The following is a 6500-nucleotide window of genomic DNA, read 5'->3' on the forward strand; positions in this document are numbered from 1 at the left end:
CTATGTGTCCGCCGTTTTTCCCCTCTGTCATTCTGTCTCTCCCCGGCCCCACTCGGGAGCTTGGGGGGAGACTCCCGTCAGGATCCTCACCGTCATAAGCCCCGGGCCCAGGGACTGCGGGTTCTCAGCCAAGCTGCACTGGTGTCCTGCCCAGGGTCTTCTCCAACAGCCAGGTCACCCTCAAGCATTACTAAGAGCAAGACATTCTTTTCGCACGGCGCGAGCCCCTTCCCGATCGGCTGGCCCACCTGTCGGAGTGGAACCGTCCGCTCTTTATCCCCCGCGGCCTGCAGACCAACTCCACGACCCACATTTCCTGCAGGTGAGCATCATCACGCTGCTGGCTCAGAACACAGCTGTTTGGCAAAGGCAGGCAGCAGATGTGAAGCCCGGGCCCCAACTGCGCTTGGCTGCCGCGTCCTCAATCCCGCGGACCCACAGCAGCTGAGAGTGGCTGTCTTAATTGAACAGAAAGAGGGTCAATTAGCAATTACTGCCGATGGCACAATTTGTGTCTGTGTTGAAAATATTTGGGAATCAGTCTTCTTCAACAACCACCTGGAAGTAAACTGGTTGTCCAATTTTTTTCTCCCAATCAGATAAAATCATCACCCGTACACCTTCAAAGGAAGAAACTTTTAAACTGATTAGCACATTAAGATATGGTCAATTTACACACTTATGGAAAAGCAGAAAAGCCAAAAAAAAAAAGTAAAACACACTGGTGGTCCCACCACCTATACGAAAACCACTATTAACCCACGTGAGAATCCTCTCTTCGTTACATACCTGATTTCACATTTCTATACAAAAATGAGTACAGACAAAACACACCACTTTGTTTCATTTGTTTCCCATAGCAATACATTACAACCATTCTATCACTCAGTGTCCCTACATGACATAATTGTAACGAACGCCCAAATTCCGTTACAAATGATCAAGATAACATGGAGAGAGCACGAGAATTAATGTACCGAGTATCGTAAATATTAGATATTGCGCCAGCTGTTTTAAAGATGCAAAAGCAAAGGTAAATGAGCAGCCAGTTAATCCGGCAAGCTTGTTTCCAACCTAAACTCCTACGTAACCTGTGCTGACTTTGCATGCCTGACTGTAAGATTCACCTTGAAATCTGCATTTGTAACATGTAGCGCATTTTATCATAAACTGAACTCCAAATGAGTACCCAAGAAGAGCCACCTGAAGTGGCCGATGGCCATTACTCAGAAGGGCACGTTGGGTGGGATTTTGCCTCTGATGGAGAGAGCCGGGGTTGGATATGGTTTCTTGCTCCATCAACAATCGCACGTGTCAAGATTGGAGACGAATTCTGGACTAGACACCAGGAGATCTGGGCTTTGTCCTCACCACCTCCGTTCACCCACCAAAAAGCCATGGCCAAGCCAGGAACTCAATTTATCTGGACCTCAGTTTCCTCATCCATGTGCTAGGGTAACCCAATCCACCCTGCCAAGCTCAGAAGCTTCTGGACAACAAATAAAACAATAAAGCGCTATACAAACATAAGAGATCCTTACAAATTCTTCTACGGATCTGTCAACAGAGAATTTATCTAGCATTCGAAAACACATCAAAGAATTTTAAACAGGGAAGGAAAGTTGGAAGCCAACTAATTTTAGAAATAGGGAAACTGACTTCCTGAGAAGTTAGGAGGTCGGCTCTGAGTTTCACAGGGAGTTAGGAGCCCAGCTAGTGCCAGAAGCCAGTGTTGGGATCCCCAGGCCAATCTTCCTTCTATAAGGCCACCTTGGGGGTGATGAACGTCCCCAGCATACTCACAAAAATGTGCGGAAGGCAATTCCGTTCATTTCTGTTTACTTCAGTTGAACAAAAATGGACGTTTGCCACTTACGGTGACCTCTTCAATCACTGACTTCCAGCACTGATTTGTTTTACCTAAACTTAACTTGACTTTCAAAGTTGAAGGTTGTAGATTTCTTACCTAAAAAGAGCTGCCTGAAAAGAACAGAGAAAAACATGAAGAAACTTGGGGCCTGAGTTTTGCACGTGCTGGGAGCTTTTGCTCCCGAAGCCAGACACAGCGTTCTCCTGGACGGACCTGCCGTTTTGTTTGGTCAACTGATCACATCCCAGGCATCTGGAGAGCTGCCAGCGTGGGGAGAATTGGTTACAGAGTCACAGAGCAGTGCGGCCCCATCACATGAAAGTCACTTCCAGCTTGGAACGGATTGCAAATTCCTGCCTTCTGAGTGGTGTTTCAGATGACTGGGAGCTGGTCTGTCTGTGGGCAGTCACCAAAGCAGCAGAAGGACGTCAGGGGGAGCAGAGACATTCCAACATCCTGCCGGAGACCCCCAGTCACAGAAAACAGGACTTTCGGTGCTCCACCAAGCCTTGCCTTGCCTTAAGGTTTTTGATCAAAAAAATATCAAGTTTCAATCTGCCTTCATTTTGAAACACAGAAAGCATTTGTCATCCAACAGCACAGGGGCTCTCCTGCCCCAATCTGGAGCTTGTCCAAGGAGGACAGGGTTTCACATGTCTATGTCAGAGCCTCTTGACGCTTACTGTGTGCCAAGCACAGTGCTAGGTGTGTCGCCTGCCCTGACTCATCTAATGCTCACACTTAAGCACTGGAGGGGGCATACCCATACCACAAGGAATCTGGGATGGTTAAGGAACTCATACAAGGTCAACAACTGGTACATGACAATGGAGGCAATTAACCCAGTCTGTCCGACTCCAAAGTCCAAGCTCTAAACAAGCTGGATCTCTAGGAGGCCTCCCATCCCCCTACCAGACAGAAAGACCTCCAAATCAATGGAAGAGCATTAAGGATCTGGCCTTGGTTTTGCTGATTCTGGGACCGTCTCAATTCCCAACCACCCACCGCAAGGTTTCTCAGCCTTAACTTCTGGAAAGTTCTCCTTATGTCAAAATGTTTCGTCACCCTTAACTCCTGCCTCTGCACACCACAGTCCTCCCAGCTCCCAAATGGCCCCCCTGAGAAGTCGGCCTCGGGCCCCGTTCCCATGAAACAGATCCCCTGACATCACAAAGGGATTTCTGTCTGACCTCCATCCTTCTAATCACAGTTTAAGCGGAGTGCGTCTTGCTCTCATCTAAGTGAAAGAGCATGATTGTCCTCAATTTCATGTTGCCCCCGCAGTTACAATATGTGCTTACATCTGGTGGTGTAAAACATGATTAAATTTTTTCCTAAAACCCTAGGGCTGGAAGGGGCTTGGAAATTTTATCTTTTACTTCCTCCTGCCTTCAGACAGAAGCCCCCCGCACTGACTCCCCAGTCAACAAAAACACAGAAACATCCAGTGAGATCTGTAGGAAGAGTATTACTAACCTCACCTGACATATTTGGAAAGCAAGGCAGAGTGACCGATCTGAAGGCCCTTGAGTAGATTGTGGGTAAGGCAAGAATGGGGCCTGTTGGAGCGAGCTCCGGTCCCACACAGCCTTTTCCATGGTGTGTATGCACCACCACTAACCACACATAGTAGATACTATAAATGTACACAGACATATGAGCGCAGCATCTTATCACAGGCATTCAATCTCATGTATCCAACATTTGCAGCACTGTGCTAGGGATACAGAGGCAGACACATCAGTTTGCCACCCCGGAGAAGCTCAGGTCAAGGCCTCAAAATCAATAACCATCTCAATAACAGACTGACATTGAACACCCTCTGTACATGAAGCAAGGCCTTCCAAGCTGGATTGTTAGGGACGGTCCTACATCTGCCTGGTCCCTTCCCTGACATCCCACAACGTTCTGTAGCACATAGAGCACAATGCAGCCCTCAGGGTGAGTCCTAGCCTGGCCCCGCCACCCACCAGTTGAGTGGCTATGGGCAAATTACCTCCCTGGATTGAACCCCAGTTTCCTCATATCTAACAGCAAGGTTAATTCCCCCCCCCCAAAATACGTCCACATTATAACCCCAAGAACCTATCGATGTGACTTTAATTGAAAAAGAGTTTTTGCAGATGTTACCAAGTTAAGGATCTTGAGATCACCCTAGATTACACAGGTGGACCTTAAATCCAGTAACAAGTATCTTATGAGAGATACCAGGAAGGAAGACACAGGGAAAAGAGAAGAAGTCTGTATGAGGACAAAGACCAAGATGGGATTATATAGTCACAGGCCAAGAAATATCCAGAGCCACCGGAATCTGTAAGAAACAATGATTCTCCCTCCAGAGCCTTTGGCGAGAGTATGGTCCTGCTGGCACCTTATTTTTCAGATTCTGCCCTCAAGAATGGTGACAAAATAAATTTCTGGAGTTTTCTTGAAGCCACTAAATTTGTGATAACTTGTGAAGGTAGCCCTAGGAAACATACCTATTTCGTGGGCTGCTGGGCATGGAAACCATCCTATCTTGGAGTAAGCCCTTCATTGTGTGATTGTTGTTATTCTTGCCCTGACCATGCTCAGAGTCAACTCAAGTCCCTGCCCATTCTGTCCCTCCCACCTGGACACTGTCACCTTACCAAAGATCCAGAATAAAGGTTTCCGTGTTTTGATTTAGGGATGTTTATTTGTTATTTACTATTTCCTGTGGACACTGTTCAAAATAATAGCACCCAGTTTTTATTCAGATGAATCTGAAAGGGACAGAAATAATGTATTTTGAAATACATTACATAATATACTACTACTAATATAACACAATAAAATTCATATAATAGCTTATGTGTTTCTAACACACAAAGTCACTATATCCAACCAGTACTCTGACCAGCATCCTTTCTGATCGGTTTGTGATTAGGTCATAACGGGGGACTATTCTGCCGTCACCCTGTCCACAGACCCTGCTTTTTCATCTCCATGGGAAGGGGAGAGTCCCCAGCAGTGGCCTGGATGACCTCACACAGACAACTGAGACTAACTAGTCCAGCAGGTTCAAACTGTGCTTGGGGAAGCCAAGTTTGCATGAATGAGCCTTGCAGGATGCATGTGGGCACAGGGAATGGCAGGATCCTGGGAGTCCTACCTCCTTCACATGGACCTGCTCTTTTTATCTGCTCTGTAAACCTGGAATATGCATATGATTCTGCTTTAGAAAAAAATTTAAAGCACTCTGATGTGTTTTTAAAAAACAAGTGTTTGAACTACTGATATGGCACACTTCCTTTGCAGGCAGAAAACTGAGCTCCAATGTGCAGGATCCCTCAGTGAGGGACTGAGAGCCAGGACCAGAATGTTCAGACTCTGGACTTTATCCAGGGACTGTCTGCTCCAGCGGCCACGGCCACAACCACCCAACCCCACTGTGAGGCCTTGGAGTGCTGCCATTGCTGGCCCCGGGGCTCCTCTCCAGGTAGGACAGCCCCTGCGCCTCTCAAGTCCATGCCTGGGGTGGGAGGGGACGCCCAGACGGTCCCGGCTGCCCCTCCTCTGGGGGTGGGCTTGGTCTCCACCTGCACCCGGGCAGTCCAGTCTCAGGCTACTGCTGCCCGAGGTGGTGTCACTGCCTGGGAAATCTTCCTCTCCAGTGTACCTTTCTTCTTCCTTAGAGCTGACACCCAGACCTTATCTCAGGTGAGGAAACATCCAGAGCACAGGCCCATCGACATGTTTCTTGAAACACAATCACAAGGCTGGTATTTTCATGGAGAAGAAAGCAAAGGGGAAAAGGCACCCAACAATTACCGAGCCGGTTCTGAGAATGAGCCCTTATCTGTCTGGACCCAGGGGCCAGCCGGCCAATGGGACCACCAGGAAAAGTCCAAGCCAGGGACAAAGAGTCTACCACACAAAAGTAAATGCAAAAAAATAAATATTAACGAGAGAGCTGTGGCCCCAAAGCCCTGGGCCACAACCAGCTGCTGTACCAAAGCGAAAAGACAAGGTAGCACTGGAAAACATAAACCCAGCGTAAGGCTGCCATCACAGAAAGATGTCTCAACGAACTGCAGTCAAATTAGAAACATTCGTGCAGGGGCGCCTGGGTGGCTCCATTGGTTGAGCATCCGACTCTTGATTTCGGCTCAGGTCATGAACCAAAACTCATGGGATCAAGCCCCACATCGGGCTCCACACTCAGCTTAAGATTCTCTCTCCTCTCTCTGTCTCCCTCTGCCTCTCTCCCCTGCTCACACTCTCTCTCTCAAAAAAAAAAAAAAAAAAAAAAAAAAGGGAGACAAGAAATGTTTGCACAGCGTCTTCCCTCAAGGGACACCCAGTGCAGTGAACAGGGTACTAGGTGTAGTGTGTATTTGAAAGCTGAGCATCAGTAAGATTCCAAAGATTCCGATAATAGTTCCAAGCAGAAGAAGAAAAACATTTAAAAGGTGATACAAAGCACCACATGGTCAATGAGTGACCAGATAAATGGTGGAATTTATAGTTACCAGAAGAGTTCAGAGAGGACACCCAGGCAGGCAGGATTAGTAAGATCTGGCTTGATAACATCTCTCATTTCTTAAGTACCTACTACCTGCCAGAGTTTGAGGATTTCACCTTCGACAACTCCACAAGGTCTGCATAA

General features: G+C 47.4%; 1 long non-coding RNA gene across 1 annotated transcript; it reads right to left on the minus strand.

Annotated features, from left to right (window-relative positions):
* Window positions 1-248: 248 nt before the first annotated feature.
* On the minus strand, window positions 249-6139 carry LOC132664515 (uncharacterized). The gene is made up of 2 exons (XR_013553605.2): window positions 1967-6139; window positions 249-458 (listed from the first exon to the last, which is right to left on the minus strand). It is a non-coding gene; the product is annotated as an uncharacterized LOC132664515 (long non-coding RNA).
* Window positions 6140-6500: the final 361 nt, after the last annotated feature.

Source organism: Panthera onca, chromosome F2 (genome assembly GCF_046562875.1).
Source record: "Panthera onca isolate mPanOnc1 chromosome F2, mPanOnc1 haplotype 2, whole genome shotgun sequence".
In the NCBI taxonomy this organism is placed as follows: Eukaryota; Metazoa; Chordata; class Mammalia; order Carnivora; family Felidae; genus Panthera; species Panthera onca.